At 37.1% G+C, this 25,439-nt stretch overlaps 1 protein-coding gene across 1 annotated transcript in view; it reads left to right on the top strand.

The window, feature by feature from the left end:
• TENM4 (teneurin transmembrane protein 4) overlaps positions 1 to 25,439 on the top strand; it is an 810,928-nt gene that overhangs the window by 36,976 nt on the left and 748,513 nt on the right. Inside the window, exon 2 of the mRNA XM_052669278.1 lies at positions 14,504 to 14,602. The gene's annotated coding sequence lies outside the window, so the exon portion shown is untranslated. The remainder of the gene's footprint in view (positions 1 to 14,503; positions 14,603 to 25,439) is intronic.

The raw sequence follows: 25,439 nt of genomic DNA, 5'->3' as shown, positions 1-25,439 counted from the left end.
ACAGTTATATCATCCTTTCATAAGAGCACCTCTGTAGTTTTTATCTGATGTTTTATCAGAACTTTAATAACCCGATGTGAAGTTGTATAATACATACTTCATATATATATATATATATACAGCCATCTATAAAAATATACATATACTGAATATAATAGCAAGCCCAGACTGTGTACACAAATAGCTCATAAAATATTTCATAGAATCATAGCAGCATTAAGACTGGAAAAGATTTCTAAGAACATCTAGTCCAAACATCAACCCATCACCACCATGCTCACTAACTCATGTCCTTCATGTTTGCTTTCTGTGTTGGCAGCTAAGGATGCTGGACTGGAAACATTACAGAGTTTTGGTCCTGTTCCTTTGCAGTTTGTCACCCTGTCCATATCTCAGTTTGGATTATTGTTTCTTTCTGAGGTGATGAGCAGCATAGGCATAAAATCATTTTCTTTTATGTGTTTATTTAAAGACTGACAAAAACAATTTAGCTGCTGCTTGAGCAGGTGTCTGATCATTATCATCATAATAATGCTAATGATAATACTAATGATAATAAAACAAGGCTAATTTTAACAGACACCTGAGCCTGGCATTTAGAAAATTAGTCATTCAAAAGTTTAAATATCTATCTGACAGTCTGTCTGCTGTTACTTTGCCACATGTAAAATATGTAATGCACTTACCTCCTTACCTGAAAGTAAATATATTAAACACTACTTTTATATTCCACAGTGACAACTTATTGCAGCTAATAAAGCAAATAAGACAGCAACTTTCACATCACAGTTGGCCACCTGCTACCTGGGCTTCTTTTTTTTCCAGAAATGACTAGATTCCTCCATTGTGATATATATAACACTTTCCCAGAAAATATGCAGCCTGAAGAGACCAGTAGCATGATAGAAATCAGTCTCATTACTGTCAAGACAGTTAGAAATGAGACCCTAGCTAGGTGGTAATTAGTGGAAGCTGAAGTAAAAATAAAATTTTGACCCCTTGAAAGTTCTATTTTAGTTTTTAAAAACAAACTGAACATCCTAACACTTCTATATTGAGAAAAAAAAAAAAAAAAAAAATACTCAAGGAACAGAAAGGTCCAAAAAATCAATGTTTGCAAATGTGTGATTTCCTGTAATATCTCTCTGCCTGTTTTGGGAAGGAAAGCCTTGTGCAGACAGAAAATCACTCTGTGCTTTCATCCAATTTTTTTTCCTCACCTCAATACACCTGAATTCTTTGGTTACTGCAGTAAAAGGCTTCAGAGACATTAAATCCTACACATTTAATTTGGATTTGTAGAAATAATTTAAGTGTATGTCCAAGTGAGAAAAAGAACTGCAGTATGAATTCAGCACTCATCTGTCCGTGGCATCCCATGGTTAATCACACACAAGTTCTCCCTGCCGAGCAAAATAGTCCTGCTTCAAGAATAGGTGGCAACACAGGCAATTGAGTACATAGATATTAAATTCATAGTGACAGGTGGAAGGAGAGAGTGCATATATTTGTGGAAGCATAGAACCACAGAATGGCTTGAATTGAAAGGCACCCCAAAGATCATCTAGATCCTTATAGAGTGATGAAGGTGTTAAGGATTTTTTTAGGCAGAGGATTTAAGAAACAAACCTCCAGAAAATGGTCTTTGTTAGTTCCACATCCCACGAACAGTTTGTCTTCCATTGTACTTTAAAATTTGCAAGATTGAATTCATGCTGAAAGGGAATAATTTGGTATTATTGAATTAAAATGTACAATTTTTGATTAACTCATTCAAAATTTGTCATTTCAGCCATAGTTTAGTTTTAATTTGGGTTGCTTCCTGACGGTCTTTCATGCAACATTAACAGAGCAGCTCCTCAATATCTTCCAGTTCCCCCTGTGTGCAGTGTGATGGAGGACAGTGCTGTGTGGTCTCAGGTCTTTTAGCACTGCTTCACAGGAGCATCTGAGGTCCACAATCAAGGAGGTGGATTCAAATTAAGTTGCCTTCAGAGGCAATGGCATGCAGCTTGAAGACACAATGTCTCAAAATGATGCATTGTGAATGCACAACTGAATTCAAATGAGGCATACTATCAGTCCAGGAGTCCAACACATTCCTCTTTAAGTCAAGCCCTGTCATCTAACAGCAATGACACAATTCCTATTTATTTTTTCTTGTCAAAAAACTTTTTTTTTTTTTTTTTTTTTTTTTAGCAAAATACATTAAAAACTCCATCTGTAGCTTCTCCTATAGCCATAATCAATAGATTGAATCTACTTGGTTAACTGAAGCTGCAATTATATCCTGATTTCACTTTCATTGATGTAACATGAAAGTGGCCTGCATCAAAATCAATTGATTTACGTTACCATAAATTATCTTTAAAAGATGCTGAAACTGGGCCTAAAAAAGAGCTGATTTTCCTTTAACACAAGAGCTACAGATAGACAATGTTTGTCATCGAGGAATCTTGTCTTGCAAGCTATTGCTTTAACTACTGATCCACAGCAGAACTTTCTGGGTCTACATCCTTTATGATAATTATGAAGTATATATCTGCCTCCTATGAAAGGAGGACAGCTCCTCTTCAATCACACTCAAATATCTCCTTCCTCCAGGCAGAGACCTGTTTCACAGATTTCTTTTCTTAAGACTCAAATGACACAAATGTTCATTTGTATTATTCAGGAGATAACATTTGTGAAAGCAGAAGCAGAATGGTAAAGTTTTGTACATCCTCAGGAAGTAAGAGGTGAAGTTACATAGTAAAGTTTTTGAAAGCTAAAAATGAGCAGTGTAAAATATGAGAAAGCAGCTGTAACTGTCAGTTTAACATCAGTGACCATATTGCAGAAATTTACTGACAGGAAAGTTTAGCTCTGCAGTGATATTTAAAGGTTTAAAAAGAGAAATTTCTCATTTCAAAAGAATAGTTGTTGATTGCTTATGTTTCAAAACTGTTCACTGAGGCTATTGACATCCACAAGAGCTGCCAGGCTCAAGGCTGGTAGGGCAGAGTCTCACCATTTAGTATCAATATGGCTGAACAACTGTCCAGGTGTAACCTGAGTGCTAGAGATGAGGTTTGAGCTAAATGAGGGACTTACACTAATTGCATGTGTCATGATATCTCATTCCCAGGCCCTGTTCTGGGACATTCAAGTTAGCTGTCTCCAGGACAAATCCTCTTGAGGTGGTGCTCACTGTGGGCAGATGGACCTGAGGTATCATTAGTGCTGTAAACATAGCCATGACTTTGTTTATGCCAGTGCTCAAGAGGACTTCCTCCCTTCATCCTATTGAAATTTAGGTACTTTGCTATAACAGGCGTCAGTCAGCAGAATGGAGAATGTGTGGGTGAACGGCAGCCTGTTGTGCTGCCTCAGAAGTTAGGGCAATTCCAAAAATGGAAAGACGTCCACTCTGAACCCTTTTCCTTTTCCAATAATTTCATCATTGCCAATGACTGAAACACAGTATGAGCAAAAAAAGCCTGGGATATATCTAGCCATGAGGTGACCCTTTAAAAAAATGCAAGTAATGAATCAATACTGCTTTATTTAAATATTATTTATCAAATTAATATGACTTTTTTTTTTCTGAAGAGCTGATGCTATAATTATGGCTAGCCCAGAACCAGCATAGGAATAGACCTTCAAAGTTCATTTTAATGAACAACTGAAAAACTTCAAGTGTAGTAAGAATAAGTAAGCATTTTCTGGCAGGCGTTGTCAGCCCTGGGTAAAGTAAAACCTGTGTTAAACATGTTTCAGATAGATGAAGAGTTACATAAGGCAAGTATCCAGAAATTGAATTCTGCTGTTAGAAGCTAAATACTGTGCTCTTATGTACAGAGTACAAATGCCTGTGGTCAAACGGGTTGTCCAGCATCAACTGATGGGTTCCTTGTCTCTCACTGTTGAAAGCTACTTTAAATTCTTTAGGACAGTGTGAGAAAGAATAAGAAAGTGAAATCTTTTCCTTTTTTAAGTCAAGGTTCAAAGTCTGGCAGCTGAAGATGTTGTTCTGTATTTCACAAAAGACACTTAAACACTAAAAAATCATAGGCAGATACTCATGCAACATTATTCATCCTTCCTTAAAAGGTAATATTCATATAGAAAAATCAGTTAGAGTTTTGGGAAGGTTTAAAATACTACATTCCATACTGAGTCTATTATTATTTTTTCTCATCTGGCTTCAAGGTTTATATGCAGTTAAAACAACCTTTGTCCTTTGCAAGCAACCTATTTTTACCAGTAATTCACTCTGCTACTCTGACCTTATTTGCTGATGGCATAATTTGTCTTGCAACCCTACATAAATATACTACATCAATAACATTTTCTCAAGGCTATTTTCCTCTGAACCACACAGGAGTAAATTGGTTATTTTTTGTTTCAGCAAAGCAACAGACAACAATATAGCTTTCCTTGTATAGTTCAAATGTAAAGCAGGAAAGCAGACAACGTTTGTTTTGTTTTTACTGCTATTTTTAAGATGAAGACAAGGTGGTAAACTAGAGCTAGAGTTCTTATTTCTTTTTTTTTTTTTTTCTTTTTTCAAAATCTACAATTGTATATGACCTTTTCCATTCAGTTTCAGTTTGCACAGAGGAATAATTTCTAAAGTAGTGTGGGAAGGAGCAATTAAAGTTAAATGTTAATTTTCAAAAATAAGACCCAGCTTGCATTCTAGTTATTGAATTGCCCCTGGAATGCAATTCAGGCACAGCCTCCTGGGGAAAAACACTGGAAAGGAAGCACTAGAATCACAAGGAAATTGTAGAACGATATCTTTTGAGTTCAGACTAGTCTCTCTAAATAGCATTCTAAATGGCAGTGGCTTAAGGTAGCCTTCAAAGCTGTATCTGCTGTTATTTTCTTTATTGCAGACTTTCATCAAGGCCATTCCCTGTACCCTTACAGCCAGGAGAAGGAGATATTTGAGTCAGTCCTAGTTTAAGGCAAGGGTACTAAGTGTCTCGGCTTAGTAAGGAGTCATCAGTCTCAGTGTCTTCCTAGACTGTTGAGATCTGTGTCCAGACCTGCTAATTGGATCTGCAACACCATCGTTTTCACATCAGTGCTCTTGTTTAACACGTCTTGAGCTTATGCAGCTGTCCCCCCACATGTGGGTATAGGACACCAGGACCAGAGCTATTCCAACTGTGCACCCTGCAAGCTGACAGTACATGCAGATCTGTCGAGCTCTCAGCCTGCTGTGTGATTCCATGTGTGGAGCACCTGTATGATCAAGTCTACAATACCTATGATCAAGCACAGGATCCACTGCCTGAAGCTGAGAACTTGACCGCCAAGTAGTCATGACTTCTCTACGTTAAGCACATACAAGCTGTAAGAAATTGAGATCCTGGAGTCTTTCATAAAAGTTCAAAGGATGTTTTTGTTCACTACGAGAGGCACACTTCCAAAAGGAAAGTTGCAAGTGCCAACTAATTTTCTCTGCAACATACAACTATTAATAAATGCTGTTCATAGATTTTGCTGGACTTAAGGGAACATTTGTTTTATGAAAAGTTCAAACCATAGGAAAATACGCACTAATCTCTGCCTGAAGTTCAACGGTCAGAATTGAAGCATAGCATATGGTGTTTTATAAAAGAAATATCCAGTCCTGCTTTACTGTACTTCATGATGAAAAATTCTTCACCAGTATTTGTGATTCCACTGACTAATTTAGTTCTGTGTTTATTTTGCCTTTGGTTTTGATGAATTTATTTTTGCTTTCCAGTATTGGCTGTATTCTGCTTTAATATTCCAGATTGAGAGGATTTCTGTTGTCCTTGTTTGATATACTGGCTGATCTTATTGGCCCTTTCCAACCTTAATGATTCCATGACTTTCTGTGCGCTGTATGGATATTTAGAGACACCAGCAAATCACTGTGTTCTTCTCCTTGGTGAACTGAAAAGATGGACTGCCTCATGTTCCCCACTGCTATTCATCCCTTTAGTCATTCCCTTTATTCCCATGTTAATCCTTTCCAGGTTTTTAGCTTCCCTCTTAAAGCGCTGATAACAGATATGGACAAATTATTCCAGGAATGGTTTCATTACTGTCAAAAGCAGAGTTATTCTAATTTCCTAACTCCTACTCACTATTCCATGTTTATATCCATTATTCCTTTTGACTGCAGTGTCACCTGGGATCTCATTATTAGTTGATTATCCACGATGGCCCTAAGTCTTTTTCAGAGTTACTATATCCCAGGTTAGCAAACCCATACCATTAGTGTAGTTTACATTCTCTATTTCAATACACATGGCCTTTGGCCATATTGGAATAGATACTGCTTTACTGAAACCAAAGCCTCTATAGCATTTCTCATTAACAGCTCTCCTTCCTCACCTGTCACCAATGGATGATATTCACAGTGATAATATCTTTGCCCAGTCATTCTTAAAAAAATCTGGATACCTTGGGGGAAGGAAATTCTCTGATGGACTCAAGGGAGGCACAAGTACTCAGATATGATTCCATAATATTAACAATGTATATTTTCAGATATTTTAAGCAGTTTTAAATATAATGTGTGTTTTAAATATAAGATTTAGGTTGTGGGATTTCATTTTATTTTTTTTATTGTTTTCAGAGTTTTTGTCATCTGTAGTTATGAAGCTAAAAGTCTCATAATATCATGACTGACTTGTAGAAGCAGAAATATGTGACATTAACAATATTTATCTTCCAGTCAAGCTTATCAAAAGCTACATTTAGTTAAAATGTCAGAATCCAATTTTCTGAACTACATGGCAATTAATATTATTGTTTTAAATTTAATAGCTCAGTTCCATATATGTCATCCAATTACTTTTTATAGATTGACTGCAATATATTTTTTTGCTTTTTTTTTTTCTGATTTACATCTTTGCTTTTTGTAAGGAAAGTTTTAATTTAAAAAATCTATTCCATTTGATGTGATATTTTGTTTCTTTTCTGCTTGGCATCTATACCAATGTGGGTACATAAAATTGCTGATTTCATTATATATATATATATAAATTCTTACAGTAACTCTGAATGTACTTAATTCAGATATTCCACTGATACTCCATGTGAAAAAATAAAATAAATATATATATATATCAAAAGAGAGGAAAAGAAAAGAGAAGAAACAATAATTGTAAAATAACAAAAGTTTTAGAAGATTCTGATATGAGATGTTTGTTTCTAAGAATGTCTGCACTTTCAAAAACAATATTTTATTCAACAAAACAGAAATTAAAGTAAATTACTCTTGGAAGCCTAAATATCCAGGTATTTCATTTATATTCATTCCCAGTTAATTGAATCTAATTACTGCTAAAGTTGAAGGGATCTCATAGAGAGAAAATTTTAAAAAACCTAGTTGTGAGTTGATCACATTTGTAATAATTCTGATAATTTTGTATGTTTCCACCCTGAAAAAAATATTTTTAGAACATACAGTTGCATTAACATCTTAATCTTTCATACGATAATGAATTCCCTTGCTGAGCTGCCCTATTCTCTCCAAAAAAACAAGCTGTTGAGACAATGAAATGAAATTTATTTCATTTATTTCATCAAGGAATAAAGACTCTTGATTAAGCATCTCCATTTTTGTAATACTTTTAGGATATTCAGTATTTTTTTCTGAACCAATCTTTCTATTCAAAATCTGGTTGGAATTTCCCATAACTGTATGCATCTCCTCTGATATCTCCATATCAGATTCTTGCCCTAACTTCCATTTATAGTTGATGGAGGTGCTCTTAGGGCACAGTTCATCTGACTGAGTGAAGATGTCTATTTTAGGAGTGAAGAACTGCACTTTAGCAGAGTCTGCTTTTCTCACTGAAGGGAAAGGGAATCTGGGGTTATTGACTCAGAAGCGGCTATACCCACTGCATGTATCTCACTTTACATGAGAAAAACTAATATTTCTTCTTAATTTTGACTAGATAATCTACATAGATAATGAGCAGGTTCTTGGAGGTGAAGATCAAAAAGATGCTTATTCTCCATAAAAATTCTTCTTTGGCCACTGCTGAAAGGGAAATATAAAGAAATTAACAGTCACCATTAGAGACAGGAGATGAGCTGATTTACATCTATGCAGGCAGCTAAGCCATTTCCCTTCAGTTAATATATATTAGAGAAGGTTAAAAGACAGTAATAGGGATGTAAGATTGTGGAAGGCAAAAGAGTATTGAGAGTGGATTCAGTGCCTGGAAGTTGAAAGTACACAAATATAAAATAGAAACACACACAGAATAATAAACAAACAACAACAGAAAACATTATATAACATGAAATTGAGTTTACTATTCTAACAATGTTATGCTCAAATCTGATTAGAAGATACATTCCAGTATAATAATAAGACACTATAAGGATTTTAATAAATTGATTTATGTGGCATCTTTATGTACATTATGTTTGGTGACCATTCAATAGGATCATTTTCCATTCAAAATCCTATTCTTACAGAAGTCATTGACAGTACTCCTTTAGTGTTTAGTAAGAATAGAAATGCAGTTAATCTCCATGATATTGAGTACATAAATACCTCATACTATCAGGCTCTATGAATTTTTCCAGGGTGTGGATCATTTGTAAATGGATTAACTTTTTATTTCTGTGCTAATTTTGTGCAGTGATACTTAGAGATAGTCCTAGAGATAGAGTTAATATTCTGTTGAAGGGAAAAATAGGTGCATTATTTATTGCTTCGTACATTCTGTAAATTTCCATAATTACTTTAAATTGAACAGAGTGAATCATGGAATTATAGAATCATTAAGGTTGGAAAAGACCAGTAAGGTCAGCTAGTCCAACCATCAACCCATCCCCCATCATGCTCATCTCTCTCAGTACCACATCTCCAAAGTTCTTGAACACTCTGAGGGACAATGCCTCCACTACCTACCTGGACAGCCTGTGCCAATGCCTCACCACTCTTTCAGAGAAGAAATTTTCCCTAATATCCAACCTGAGCCTCTCCTGATGCAGCTTGAAGCTGTTCCCTCTCATCCTATCGCTGTAACCTGGGAGAAGATGCCAAACTTCACACCTCCACAACCTCCTTTCAGACAGCTGTAGAGTATGATAAGGTCTCCTCTGATCCTCCTTTTCTCTAGACTGAACCACCTCAGTTCCCTCAGCTGTTCCCCATAAGACTTGTGCTCCAGACTTTTTAAAGCTTTGTCTCCCTTCTCTGCACTGTATTTGGGAAGAATACAGGAATGTTGTCAGGGTCTGCAGGGATGCAACAAGGAAGGCTAAAGCCCGCCTGGAATTAAATCTGGCGAAGGAGATAAAGGATAATAAAAAAAATTTTTTCAAGTACATTAACAGTAAAAGGAAGACTAGGGAGAATGTAGCTCCCCTGCTAAGTGACGGGGGTGTTCTGGTAACGGGGGATGCTGAGAAGGCGGAGATACTGAATGCCTTCTTTGCTTCTGTCTTCAGTGAAAAAGCTCCCCCTCGGGAATCTGAGACCCTGGAGGTTAGTGAGAGGATCTGGGGAATGGAAGACCTCCCTTCAGTCAGGGAAGAGGTGGTCCGGGAGCGCCTAGGCAACACCACTGTTCACAAATCCATGGGACCTGATGGGATTCATCCACGGGTGCTGAGAGAGCTGGCAGAGGTGATTGCTGAACCGCTTTCTGTCATCTTTGAGAGGTCTTGGAGGACGGGGGAGGTGCCTGAAGACTGGAAGATAGCCAACGTCACCCCCATCTTCAAAAAAAACAAGAAGGAAGACCCAGGCAATTATAGGCCAGTCAGCCTCACTTCTGTCCCTGGAAAGGTGATGGAACAGCTTATGCTGGATGTCATCTCCAGACAACTGGAAGAAAGGGAGGTTATCAGGAGTAGTCAGCACAGGTTCACCAGGGGGAGGTCGTGCTTCACCAACCTGGTAGCCTTCTATGATGTTGTCTCTGGCTGGGTGGATGGGGGGAGAGCAGTGAATGTAGTCTACCTTGATTTCAGCAAGGCATTTGATACTGTCCCCCACGACATCCTTATAACAAAGCTGAGGAAGTGTGGGATAGATGAGTGGACAGTGAGGTGGGTTGAGAACTGGCTGACTGGCAGAGCACAGAGGGTCATTGTTGGTGATGCAGAGTCCGGTTGGAGGCCTGTAACTAGCGGTGTTCCTCAGGGGTCTGTGCTGGGTCCAGTCTTGTTCAACATCCTCATCAATGACCTTGATGAGGGGATAATGGCCACCCTCAGCAAGTTTGCTGATGATATGAAGTTGGGAGGATTGGCTGACACGTCTGAAGGCTGTGTTGCCATTCAGCAAGACCTGGACAGGCTGGAGAGCTGGGCAGTAAGAAACCGGATGAGGTTTAACAAAAGCAAGTGCAGAGTCTTGCATCTGGGGAGGAATAATTGCATGCACCGGTACAGGTTGGGGGATGAGCTGCTGGAGGGGAGCTCTGCGGAGAGGGACCTGGGTGTCCTGGTGGACGACAGGTTGGCCATGAGCCAGCAGTGTGCCCTTGTGGCCAAGAGGGCCAATGGCATCCTGGGGTGCATTAAAAAGAGCATGGCCAGCAGGTCGAGGGAGATGATCCTCCGCCTCTACTCTGCCCTGGTAAGGCCTCATCTGGAGTACTGCATCCAGTTCTGGGCTCCCCAGTACAAAAAAGACAGGGATCTCTTGGAAAGAGTCCAGCGGAGGGCCACGAAGATGGTGAAGGGCCTGGAGCATCTCTCCTATGAAGAAAGGCTGAGTGAACTGGGTCTGTTCAGCCTTGAGAAAAGAAGACTGAGAGGGGACCTGATCCAGGTCTATAAATATCTAAGGTGTGGGGGGCAGAATGGCGAGGCCGGACTCTTTTCAGTGGTGAGTGGAGACAGGACAAGGGGAAACGGCCAGAAACTGCAGCATAGGAAGTTCTGCACAAATGTGTGCAAGAACTTCTTTACAGTGAGGTGACGGAGCACTGGAACAGGCTGCCCTGGGAAGTGGTGGAGTCTCCTTCTCTGGAGATGTTCAAGACCTGCCTGGATGCCTACCTGTGCGACCTGCTGTAGGGAACCTGCTTTGGCAGGGGGGTTGGACTCGATGATCTCTGGAGGTCCCTTCCAACCCCTACAATTCTGTGATTCTGTGATTCTGTGATTCTGTGGACACATTCCAGGATGTCAGTGTCTTTCTGGTAGTGAGGGACCCAAAACTGAACACAATACTCAAGGTGTGTCCTCAAGGTACATAAATTCTGAGGAAATTTATATTCATCTTTTAAATTTCTATTCTTTTAATGGATGCCCCAGTCACTGGAGTGCCTTTGTAAAGTTACCTTTATAATTGAAAAGCAGTATAGTTTCCTGTGACTTTTTGAATATCCATCATTTTCTAAGAAGAGTAAATTAGGACACATTAGCATACAGCATAGTTTGTGCTTGTTTCTGCCTGTCATGTTGATTGGTATTTGTCTTCAAACCCACATGGAGACTATTTCTCTTTTTGAGCAGAACACAAATGTTTTCTGTTATATTCAATATCATCAGGTGTACAGAGCTGCACTGAATAATCAGTTATATATATGTCTGTGAAGAACAGGTTTTGGAAAAAAAGCAAAAGAAAATCTACTACTTTCTCTAAGTGTTTCTGAGAAATGAAAAGTTTATCTTTTTTTTTTTTTTTCATATATATAAAATTCTACCATAAGGGAAATGTTAGTAGTTTCTGAATCAAGATAGAATAACAATAAGTTCCAACCATTTCTAGTGAAGGCAGCTGGTTTATTTCTGAGCAGACATGTAAAGCGGACTCTCTATTAGTGCAGCATTCATAATATCATTCAGATAGAATTTTTATAACTTCCTTATTGCATCACAGATTGCAAGCCTTCCTTACAGAGTGAAAAAAAAAAAAAGAAAAGAAAAAAGAAACTATACCTAAACAAAAAATGTTTTCTTTGATCCTGTCCAATATTAATAATACTGTTTGAACCAACTTTTGGTAAGTTGTGCTTTGCTAATATGTGTTACAAGCTTTCCTGAGGATACATGTGTAAATACACACATATATATATATATTTAGCTTGGTTATCAAAGTGGAGGTGGGTGTCCTTGAAATGTAGGCTTGACTCCTCTTTTTTCTTTGTTTATGGATTATTGTTCCACACGGCAGCAATTTAAAGAAGTCCTGATTGAACTGCAAACCAAAAGAATTAAACCATGACTACTGCTCTTATTTGCATAGCATTACCAAAGGGGAAAAAAAAATAAAAAATCCTGAACTCAAAATAACCAACCTCCTTTTCAATTGACTGTACTTTTTAGCAGATTAATTGCTTTTAGTTCTGGCATGGGAGAAGCCATGCAGAAAAGCTATTGTGTTTGTGTGCTGGGAGATTTGACAGAGTGCTCTCTGGTGGGTGATAACTGATGGGTAATACCAGCTAAGGGACAAAAGTGTGATAGTGAAATATATAAAAAAGAAATGCAGTAACAGTTGCTTTAAAAAAAAAGTAAAAATTGAAATGTGAGTCATTGCTACTCCTGTCACAGCTTCAGAGACATGTAGAAGGAACCACTCTCCAAGCTTAGATGGACCACAGTTTGTAGTAGAACAGGCCTTTGCTTTTCCATTTTATTTCACTGTAGGTTCATGGGTATATATTCAGGGCTGAAGGATAGCCACGTTGCCTTCTTTACTGGATGAATAGACAAAGATTTAAAAATAATATTTTGAGTAACATACACCAGATTATACCAAGTATAACATGCCAGGAGATGTTCAGGTTGGACATCTCAGAGTGTGTGGTCAGGCACTGGCACAGGCTGCCCAAAGAGGTGGTGGAGTCACAACTCCTGGAGGTGTTCAAGAAACATGTGAATATGACAGTAAGAAACATGGTCTAGTGCTCAATATTGATGATAGGTTGGACAAGATGAATTTAGAGGTCTTTTCCAACCTAAATGATTCCATGATTCCATACAATTCAAACTGTCCATGTGCTTTTTATATAAATTATGAAAAAAATAACACTGAACTGCTGAATTTATAGGTAACTAAAAGAATTGTACTCCCTGCTTCACCTTGGATCTGCTTGCTTTATTAATCTCTGCCTTATCCTAGTGACTGAGAATTTAGCTCTTACTCAGCATTCCTTTAGTAATACATATATTTTTCCTCTGCAAAATGATTTATAAGCCCCTTTGCGGTGTCAGCATTTTAACTCAGTATCATCTAACCAACTAGAAAGTCAGAAGGTGTATTACACAGGAACTGTTCCAATTTTGTGTTAATTACCGTGTAATAAGGAACTGAAAAACGATCTTTCAAATTTATAGAGAGTTCTTTACCAAAACCAATAGTATTTTCATTCATATTGCACCTATTAGAGTGCTCTCCTTAAAAAACAAGATGTGAGGTTAAGCTCTTCTGAAATACAACCTGGATTCAATATGCCTAATTATGGGAAGACTAGGCTGTGGTTGAAACTGTGATGGGGCGCTAAAGAGTATAATGCAAAACACAGTGTATTTCAGAGTTCATTTCAAGAGTAACTTCTCATAAAGACTTACATTTTTTGAGAGATGCTTATATTCCTTTGCCTTTTTCCCTCAAACATAAATCTGGGGAAGCACAAATTTGAGTCCAGCTTTACCATTCTAAAAATATTTTAACAAGGAAGAACAGAGCCAAATAAATTTCCAATTGAGGTGGCTTTTGTATGAATGCAAAAATTTCACATTATTACTGATGAAAATGCCTTTTTATTACTAATTGGTGACTTGTGTGAATCTTCTTTTCAAAGTGGTTACTTGGCTGATTCAGAAGCCAGTCTCGTGGCTGCTTTACCTGTGGCTCTAATTTTCCTGGTTCATAACAGAAGTACTCGTTGTGTGGTGCAAGTCAACTGTGGAAAAATACAGCCAAAGAACATTTTGAGAAACCAAGCTGAGGCAGAAGTGGCTGTTGTGGGGCATGTGGAAGGTGCTATAGCACAACTAACACCCTTCTTCTAACACAATTTAGTGAGCCAGAGATACAATTTATTCCTTCAGTAATCTGCAAATCCCACAGGGCTATCATTCTGACATACAACAACCTTCCAAGTAATCAATTTTTGGGAAATCTGAAAGATGTATTATGATGCCGTGTGTTAATTTACCTTAATAAGCTTTAAATAATCAGTTATCAATCTAATTAGCATTCATGGGAAAATGAGGTACTTTAGTCTCTGATGTTATGTCTCTGGGTAAAATTCTCTTTGAAAAAGCAAAAGAAACACATAATTGTGTATATACCTAGAATAGATAGAAGTATATGTCACTGTAAGTGGTAAGCTTGCTCATAAAGTAAACTGTATCTCCAAAAATTTTTTGACAAATGCAAAATAATTTAGTACACCTATTTTTACCCACCACTTTGCGTAACCCATCAAAATTAAGGGGTTCAAGACTTCCCCTAAAATGCAGAAGGACAATTAAAAATTATTATAATTATTTTTCTGCATTAGTATATAAACATTAAAAAAAAGTATTTGTTTCTTGTTTAATGCAGATTTTAGCTGTGCCTGATGAGATAGGATGCAACAGTGAAAGTTGGTAGTGGTGGCCTTCGGGAGAAAATTGGCTTGGGAGGAATAAAAGTGAAGGAAAGGTGAGTTGGGTGAGTTACTCTCACTTAAAAGCTAAGTTGTGGAATTACCTTGTCATATAGAGTAGCAGTACAATGGTATTAAAAATATATAAATGTGGTGTTAACCTTCTTGAATTTCTATATAGGATATTTGCTCTCTTAGAGTCATCTTTGGGCAGAAAACACAAGCTCAACACTCTTTATTCTGCTTTCTTGTGGTCTCCTGGTGCCACTATTAAAGCCTACATGAAAAGAAGTTAAAAAACAATCCTATTAGAACTAGACTTAACTTTGCTACATGGGGACCTAGACCCCTAATAGAAAAATTAGAAAGGTGCTAAGAAATTAAAGATGTTGAAGATGACTACTCTGGAGAGCAGAGTCCTCGATAACCTAGATACCTATCACGTGCATTACAGAATGGAAAACATTCCTGCTAGACTGTTATTTATTTGTATTAATGCTGGATTAGGATGCTCTGCTTGGTCAGGCTTTTAGAAAAGTCTATGAAAGAGGGCTTACCAAGTTTCATCCTGACCCTGCGCTGACAGCTTGCAATGGACAGTCATTCTCATAACTAACAGGATTCTAAAATTTGTTTTGAAGATGTCTCATTTAAATTCTGGTTGAAATTTGTTCGGCACAGTGATTCATTCATCCTTCCTTTACATGATCCTCTGCTCTGTTTCTTTTGTCTGGCCGATGCATTCTATCTGCTTATATTGCAAATTGCCATGCAGATTTTGGTGGAAGATTTCTACTGTAATTTTGGGTTCTGCTTTTTTTTAGTCTCACAAAAAAATAATGCAGAAATGCCAAATGCCTATGAAGCACTTCATAATAATAACACCACATAATTTTGCTTTTACTGAGTCTGGAAATTAAAGAGAGAGACACAGCTACATTCAGGAATATTCATGATGGAAACTTCTCCTCAGAGGCTACCATTGCTGTCACATTATTACTGGAGCTGGTTTCATGATTTAGGCTGCTTCTTTCGGTACTGCATCACTCCAGAAAAGAACTGTATCACAGAATTTAGAAGCAGAGGCATATGCAGCTACTACTTTTAAAACAATAATAGCCAATCAACCTAGAGCTTCATTTCAGCGTTTCAAAGGCTTACGCATTGGCAGAATCTAAAGTTCAGTGTAGAGCTGGTAATAGAAATCATAGAATCATAGAATCTTTAGAGTTGGAAGAGACAAAAGTCATTTAGTCCAACTTCTCTGCAATGAACAGGCACATCCACAGCTAGATCAGGATGCACAGAGCCTTGCCTTGAAAGTCTCCAAGGATGGGTCATCAATCACATTACTGGGCAAATTGTTCTAGTGCCTCATCACCTGCAGTGTAAAATATTTTTTCCTTACATCCAACATAAATCTATCTTCTTTAAGCATGAAACCATTTCCCTTGTCCTATGATCACAGACTCTGCTAAAGAGTCTGTCCTTTATAGTAGCTCCCCTTTAGATACTGAAAGGCTACAATCAGGTTGCCTCTCAGCCTTCTGTAGGCTAAACAGCCACATCCCTTGGATCACTTCTGTGGCCCTTCTCTGACAGTGCTCTAACAGATCTACACCTCTTCTGCACTGAGGACTCCACATCTGGGTGCAATAGTCCAGATGAGGTCTCACTATCGCAGAGTAAGGGGCAGGATCACCTCCCTCACCCTGCTGGCCGTGCTGCTTTTGATGCAGCCCAGCATATGGTTGGCTTTCTGGGCTGCAAGGGCATATTGCTGTCTCACATGCAGCTCCCCATTTATCGGTAAATCATTTTTGACAGGGTTTTACTCAGTCCCTTCATCCCCAGCTTATACCAGTAGTGGAGGTTGCCTCAACCCAGGTGCAAGACCTTGCACTCAGATTTATTGAACCTGTGTGTGTCAACCACACCCCACAGCTTGGTGCCATCTGCAAACTTGATGAGTGTGCACTTGACCCCACTGTCAATGTCACTGATTAAGATATTTAAGAGATTCAGTTCCAGCACTGACCCCGGGGGCACCACTCATCACTGATCTCCATCCAGACATTGAACCATTGACCAGCACTCTCTGAACTTGATCCTGCAGACAGTTCTTTGTCCATCAAACACTCCATCCATCAAATCCATACCTTTCCAAATTGTAGAGAAGCATGTTGTGGAGTACTGTGTCAAACGCCTTACTGAAGTCCAAATAGATGACATCAGTGGCTCTTCCCTTGTCCACTCTGGAACTTATACCATCATAATAGTCCACTAGTTTGATCAAGAAGGATTTGCCCTTGGTGAAGCCATGCTGTTTCTCCTGTATCACCTCCCAGTCTTCCATGTGCATAGCTTCTGCTCCATGATCTTCCCCAGAACAGAAATGAGACTGAGGTCAGTAGTTATAGACCAGATGCTGCTACTTCAGCTATGTTTCTCTAAATTTTGTTAGAACATAATAAGCTTAGCTAAAAATATTCTTCAATTTGTCTGCATTAGTTAACAGACTGGTAGAACTTCTAATTAATATTGAGCTTATCATGCAGTATTACAATGTGCCCTTTCTTTAAAAAAAATCCACTCAAGCTGCAGATTCTTAGTTGAAAAAATATTTGTTGATATTTAAGATGCATAATTCACTTGTTTCCCCCAAAAATCTAAGTAATTTCTGTTGAAATCCTGTTTGAATGCAGTTTTCATGAATGCTATGCTGCTTAGATGGTTATGGCTACTGAATTCCAGTAGATATATGAAGACTTGGGAATTTGGAGTTTGAAAGATTGCTCTTAGAATTTTTTTTTTTTTAAATATTCTAGGATATTCACTTAAGTATTGAGAATTTATTTAAAAAAAAAAAAAAAAAACTGTTGTAAAATATATGACATAGAATTTATAGAGGACTAAATAATGTAAAAATATCTGCTGAAATGTTTCTTGAACCAGTTTTTTTTGCTCAAGACATAGTTCTTGCTTGTGTAGGTGCTGTAGGAATTAGCCGCTGTTGAACTGGATTAGTCCAAGAGAAGATAAATTATTCCAAGTGCACCTGGCTAGTAAGAAGGGGCACTTTTTTTGTCTTGTGCCATTCAGCAGGTTCCACAGGAAAAAAATGTGTTCAATGGGCATATTATAGTAGAAATAATACTTCAACAAAAAAACATAAATAGTCATAGCAGAAAATCATTCTTAGTGATCTTTCTTATAATAATTATGGATTCATCATTCTGTACTCTATTTATAAAGATTAATTTAGAATGCCATGAACAAGTTCATTTATCTATTTTGCGAATACTACCCTAGGCACTCTTTAATAGTGCTACCAGTTTATTCATCATAATCTCCTAATTTCATTAATTTCATAATTTCATTAATTCCATAATTTCGTTAGTTTCAGAGTTGCAACCTTTGGTGTGAGCAGAGTCACTGTACTAGCACCAGCTGGCTTTCTTTTGTGGTCCTCTGTATTTCTCCCTTATACTTGGAAAGGAGTGAGAGAAAATCTATGGAGAGAAATAAAACAAACTAGAAGTTCATCATGTGCAACAACCTGTACTGTAAAATTAAACTATTTCAATGTAAATTCTATTTGCCACATATTGGAGTCTTTAATAAAGAAGTAAGTCAAACTCTGATTCCAGGTTTATTTGGTATATTAGTTTATGTTCACTTTCAGATCACTAACATCAGTGGCCCTTTCTAGCTCAAAAATTATACTTTCACTTCTTTTATATTTTGTCTGTAAAAATATCAAACAATGAGTTTTATAAACACTTCAGCATATATGCTCTTGTCCTCAGCAAATACAGAACTTCGGCATAAATCAAAACATAAACAAGCAAACAAAAAAAAAAGCTGTCACAAAATGAACCGAGAACTAAGTAAAATTATTGCTTAACACCCTTGAACATTCTAGGTTTCCTAGTCTTGACTTCTTTTCCCATTTTGTGCTCTCTACTTTTTAAAGTAAATTTTCCTTTTTTCTTGTTCTTTCCCTCTACATTACTAAACTTCTCTTTCTTCAATTCCAACTTACCAACTTTCTTGTGTTGGTAACACCTCATTTATTGTTCCTTTCTTCATAAATGGGAAAATTCACTGAAGACAAAAATGGAATGTGACATGAGTGGGGCTGAATTGCCAGTAGGAGGGAAAGAAGAACTTAAATCACCAAAAATTTCTCTAATGAAACTTGTCATTTCCTAATGAGAGAAGATGAAGAAATTTCTCATTAAAAACTGTTTCCTCTGTGAATGCACATGTGAGTTACTATAGAGGCAAATCTTTCTCTTCTGCATCCCACTTTTCCTACTCATGTTTAATTGCAAAGTATTCGGCTTCCTTACTGTGACTTGACATCACTTACTAATTTTTTCTTCTCTTTCTTTTGATGTTCAGTTTTAATCCCTCCCGCCTTTACCCAATACTTACTAATTTGATTTGTCTTTAACTAATGTTTTCACTACATTGCTGATCTTTCTTTCTCCCCCAATTTTCTTTTTTTTTCCCTCTAGTTTTCTGCAAAGCTGTATTTTCCATGGATTCTTTTCTCACATATTTACTTCTGAGAACAATTATCATATAAAAATGCTACCTATAGTGCTGAGAAATGACAGGCTCATTGTTCTTGTTTGTCCAACTAAAATTCCACCCCAGCTATCCAAGTTTTCCTGTGGTTGGGCCCACAGTGGACACCTCAAGATCAACACGACTACAGTAGAGTTCTCTGTATGTCCTTGAAAGCTGCCTTGATACTCCATTTCTTGACTGCTGAAGATAATTTAAAATATCACTGTGTATTTCTCATTACCAATAAGGACGCACATTGTCATCCACAGCGTCCCAGTCAGAGGGAATAAACTTCTTGATGTCAATCATTTCCATGCATGAGGATTACAGAATAAGAGAGGAGTAAAGAAGAGCTCTTTTTTTCTTTTATTTTTTTTCTTTTCTTTTTTAGATTTGAATTATTTTAATTGATAAGAACATCAGAGAAACAAGGCAGTAATTTCTTCCTTATATAATTTCAAGTATGTAGATATCCAAATACCTCATGTTAATTTTTCACTTGATCACCTAATTATAAAAGTAAATGGAAATTTCCATCTTGGGAATCAAGGCTTCCTGAGATCATTCTCAGTGAATAGAAATTTTATATACATACCAATGATAAATTTTTGCACTGATAATTAATTCCCTTCTCTTCTATGTAAGCCTTGATACCAAATCAAAAGAGATGTTATGCTACAATTTCTTGCCTCTTGGCATTTTCCAGAAAAAGCAAAGGGAGGTTTGAGTTGACCTCACTTTAATATGCTGCAAAAGTACGTTTGTCAAAGAAGTATAACTTCATAGCGAATCTCTTTCTGTTAAATTGTAGCTTGTGAAATATTGTGCTCTCCTGCAAAACAATTGGGTATAACTGTGTTTAATCTGTAGAAAAAAAATGATTTTGACGTAGGAATTCATATTTTACATATGTATGTACGTAGACACAAAAACACACAAAAACATTCAAAATTCAAAGTAGCAGCCTCCATTAAGTCTTCATAATAGATCCATTTAGAATTACTGTTTTCATTTTTGAACCCATGAGAAATCTCAGAAAGGAACAAGATAGTAGGGCTTAATATTCATTCTCTCCTGAATGGATATTTTTTCCCTAATGTAGCAGTCATCTGAATATGGCAATCCCACTTTCAGATCTCAGGTTAGACTCTACAAACTGCATCATTTAACATCACCACAGCATCTTAAGTGGTTCTACGTTCAGGGTATCTACATTCCATTACTTTGCTGAATCTCATATATTGTAGAGTTCACAGAGGTGGAAATTAGAAGTTCTAGGTTTTAAGGAAATAAAATTAGTGTTAATGACCAAACTTGTGGCTAAGAGAATGTGACTATTTTACTTGTTGGTACTGATCAGGACTCAAAGGCCTTGGAAATTCAAACAAGTGTAAAAGATATTAAGAATTATGTCCTGTCATTTTCTCCTCATGCAACACACTCCTGATAGCATTAATGGAAAGATAAGGATCATAATAGTCTAGGAGAAAATAACATGCTAGAGACAGGGACAGAATAGTCATAGAATAACATTTTCTGTTTAGCTTGAAAACATGATCACTGCTGAACCCTAAGCAGTGAAAGTGAGATTTTGTGTTTATATTTATTCTTCATAAGTAGAGTAAACCTTCATCTAGAAAACACTATGCCATAGTTTTGCACATTGTTTTTCAACTTGGAATTCTGGGAAATATCCTGTAATGGAAGGCCCCTTAGATATTTTTTTTCTTATTTCCTGTTTTTCTTAATATAAGTAACTTCTTTTAAAAACACAGCCTTAATACACTTTATGTATGCAAAACTTTTCTCCTGCTTAAGGCATAGCTGCTGTTAGAAAGTAAATGATATTTTAATAAAGAAAGGGATTTAATGAGTACTTCTCCCCATAGTATCTGCTGTAGAACTGTGAGAATTTGATTTTTTTTTCCAAATAAGCAACAGCATAACAAAGACTATGGCTGTGTTATTTCTTCTTAAATGTAGAGTAGATGGTTACTCTTATACTAGATGTAGATTTATATAGATAGATATAGATAGATAGATAGAAATTTATAGAAATTTATAGAAATTTATAGAAATTTATAGAAATTATGTAGAATTATAGAAATTTGGCTGAGATGAGTGGCATGGAAAGACTGAAAAATGCAGAATTTCATCTATCACGAAAAAAATACCACTGATCAGTAAAATCAAGTAGATTTTAAATAGCCATCTAAATATGAAATGGAGTATCAAATTAAACCAGCAAAATTTAAAGACTGATGGGAGGCAAGAGAAATGAATTGTTGTGTTTTGCCAACAAAGATACTGAGAAAATGTGATAGGCACTGCAGATAGAGAATTTACAGGAAAATAAAATGACAGAACATTTTTATATTTTAAATCTTAATTCATAAGCACAGTAACTTCCATTGGGAGTGATCTCTGGAGACTCTTAGGTTCAGTCTCCACCTCAAAATGTGACCAGTTTAAGTCAGGCTTCTTCAAGTCTTATCCAGTTGCTCCATACACAACCAGACCCTAACCTGTGTGGTTGCAGGGGGATGTTTCAGTTCAGATGCAGGACTTTGGAGTTATTTTTCTCTGAATATCATAAGGTTCATTTAAATTTCTATCTCCAGCCCTTTGAGCTTCCTCTGAAGGGGCTGCCTTGACCTTCAGTTGAGTGCTACAGTAGAATTTTGTTCCATCCACTACCTTGATGATGTGCACTCTTTCCAACAGCCCGAGTTAGTAATGCTTCTAGCCATAATGGCTTCAGTATTGGCCCTTAACAATCAGAAGTTTGATGGTGGTGATCACGACTCTTTGACCCATGATTATGAGGTTTATTTATTCTACTGAGGCATTTGACATTGGTCAGTTCTACAAAAGTCTCTGGATAAAAGAACGCTGGCCAGTGATTCACTAAGATCTTCTAAAAAATTCTTGCCTTTGTGTCACACAATTTAGTGGGCTATACCATAGACTTTGATCTTTGGAAGCACATATTTTCTAATCCATATATCACAAGCAGAACTATTTTAAAAATAATTATCCTTGTTTATGAATGTTCATATTATTATTCCAAAAAAAAAAAAAAGAGTTCAGGAAATAAATGGTATGCATAAATTAACTCTGATTTTTATCAACAGTGTTTAGATGTTTAAGGGGTAAAAAGCATCCAGGTCTCATTTTTTTTCTGACTACAAAGAGTGCTCAGATGTTGTTTCTTCTTGCACAGTTCTGTGAAACATGCTTTCAACATGACATATTGTCTTATGCATCTTTATTTTTTTCTTGTGAGCATATCACAGCCAGTCTCTGTTACAAATGAATTAGTGTAATTAGCTGCTCTGCTTCTGCCTGGTATTGCATTGCAGTGCAGCTAGCTCTTAAGAAATCAAAGGTCAGAGTGCAAGCATTGCAAACCAGATTTGGAAAGTATTGATTTGGTAGAAATTGGTACACAATATAGTATATTACATTGTTTCCCTCCAAGTTATGGTTAATTCACTGTTCTTTGATTACTAATAAATAAGTGAATCCAAGGTGATATATAGATATGCTACAATAAATGAACGTTCTTAAGAAAAAAATCATCAACTACACTGTATTATATAAGAAACTGTAAGAATGGCTGGACATGGACATTTTGTCATTCTTTCTAGTAGTTTAACAGCAGAAAGCAGGATGCTTGCTCAAATATTCTTGTGTTGTGAATTAATGGGTACTTCTCCCCATAGTATCTGCTGTAGAGTTATGTGAGAGTTTGATATCTTTTTTCCAAGTAAGCAGATTTTTATTTTTTGAAGTGAGTTAAAACTTGCTTAGCATTTTTGGCATGAATTATTTTCCTGCCATAAAAGTTTCACTTTGGTTCCATTTAAAAATATTTGTTGTAGTTGTTGTTTTATTAGCATGCCTAGGACAGTGTGAGGATAGGGAGTAAGCAGTCTTAGATGGAGTGTCAAACTAGGAAGTCTCTACAATGGAAACAGCTTTTTCAAGATGCAGGCCAGATGGCAGGTTTGCAACTTAGAAACTGAGAGAATTAGCTGGATTTGTGTCAAGAAAAATAGTTAAAAAAATTAAAATTTGGAAAAAAAAAATACCAGAAAAAGAACGCAAGAGAAATTGTCAAGTCAAATAAGCACAAGTAACCATTTGTGCTGCCATTCTCACGTCTGTGTGAGCAGATTATTATTCAGGTAATGGCCTAACAAAACTAAAACAATGTGTGATGGACAAGGTCATTGCACTGAATATTTGGATACCCCTGTAGAAATATACTTCACCTCACCTAGACTGCAAAATGCTTTCAACATTTGACATCATAATGCAACTCTAAAACTTTGAAGTTGAAAGTCAAAATTGGTGCTGTTACCTATCCAAACCTCTGCTCTAAGATATATATATATTTATACCAGAATGCCAAGGAAGAATGATGCATTGAGAGAAAATTTATTTTTTATCTGTGGACCTAAAAGCAGGTGTGAACACACCAATCTGAAACATGTGCCATGCCACCTCAGGTCTGCAAATAAGGCAGGGACTGGTGTAGTACCAGTTCATATTTCAGAGCCACCCTTAGACATATTAAAGGATTTAAAGTGCTAAAATGAAAATACCTTCCAGATAATGGAAATTTTCATTTTAATTTGGTTTTTTTTCAGAGTTAACACTCTTAAGTCCACATATAGAACGTAGCCAGCACTGCCTAGAATTAAATTTCTTGCACCGATACAGGGCATTAATCATATGAGAAGAGAAATGGTTTTTAGTTGAGGGAGGGAAGATTTAGGTTGGATGTCAGGGGGAAGTTCTTTACAGAGAGAGTGGTGAGGTGCTGGAACAGCTGCCCAGAGAGGTTGTGGATGCCCCATCCCTGGAGATGTTCAAGGCCAGGTTGGATGGGGCCCTGGGCAGCCTGGTCTAATATTAAATGAGGAGGTTGGTGGCCCTGCATGTGTCAGAGAGGTTGGAGCTTGATGATTCTTGAGGTCCCTTTCAACCCTGGCCATTCTGTGTGATTCTGTGATTCTGTGAAGAGGCTTACAATCTTCAGCAACAGTTAATAGCAGTCAAACCATGACTGTTCTCAGTTAGCTCTTCTCTCAGTGTGTTATGCTGTCACAAAAGAGAGAAGCACATTGATTTCCTTCTTATTGAAACTGGTACAAAATACCATTACAGATGTATATAGGAGAATTTTATGATCCAAGCCAAGTCGATCCAAATTAGGTGTATAAAAAATATACACTTTTAGTGGCAGACAGTGGAAGAATGATGTAGCTGTAGCTGAACCCTGGTAAAAACTGGAGAATGCTGTTGCTGCCATGAATTGATCTCAAAAATAGTGGCACCTACTTTTCAATTTTGAAGCTTGTTTTTGCTAGAGGATACATTCCAGAGTAGCAACTTCTACAACAATTTATGGATTGAGAGCACAGAGTGTCTAACGGGCTTATTGAAGTTAACTGTAGCTAATAGCTACTTGCGTAATGCTGAGGTTCTGTCTAAGTTTATAACAGAAAAGAACAGCAAAGGTTTGTATATCTGACTTGATTCATATAACAAGACGAGATAATGATTTGCAGTGTTAGGGATCAGGGTTCTTTTCATATATGGCTGCATCAGATCAATAGCATTTAAAGGAGATGTTTCCTATCTATAAAACCAGAAGGGAAAATCCTCTTAATAACACATATTTGAATACCACTAACTGGAAAGGAGACACTGAATGGATTTTATGAGGAGGACTTCCAAGACTGCTTTGACTTAGCAAAACTGCTTCCATTCCCAAGAGACAGTAACAGGTGCATTTGGGAGCTTTCTTTTTTTTGAAAACAACCCCTTAAGCACAGGAGGAAGAAAGAGGAGTATAAATTTACTGCCAAGGAATGTGAAGTCATGCCTCTCTTTCCTGAAATGAATGGAGAAAGATTCTGGGTACACTGACAGAGTGTGTGAGAAAGTACTTCAGTGCACACACTGTGTTATCCCATGTTTCAAGAAAGAAATAGCACTTCATGAACACTGGGCTTATGATACACTGGAGGGCTTATGAAAGCCTTTAAAGAACATACTGGTCTGTTTGCTACTTAATAAGTTCAACAAGAAGTTAATGCACTTAAGTGAGGACTTACGTGAGAATTTCTGATGGTGATCCCTTTCTGATTTTCTAGAAAGTGATAATGAGATTCAGTGTGTAGAAGCTGGTGTTAGATAAACCCAGACTAGAAACAAAGTACTGAGTGAAAATAATTCTTCCTCACTTCACTATGTGAAGCTCATCGTGCTCGATTCATTGCCCAGAGAGGTTGTGGATGCCCC

This window comes from Tympanuchus pallidicinctus, unplaced genomic scaffold, assembly GCF_026119805.1.
Source record: "Tympanuchus pallidicinctus isolate F22 unplaced genomic scaffold, pur_lepc_1.0 scaffold11, whole genome shotgun sequence".
In the NCBI taxonomy this organism is placed as follows: Eukaryota; Metazoa; Chordata; class Aves; order Galliformes; family Phasianidae; genus Tympanuchus; species Tympanuchus pallidicinctus.
This window is presented reverse-complemented; position numbering and strand designations above follow the sequence as displayed.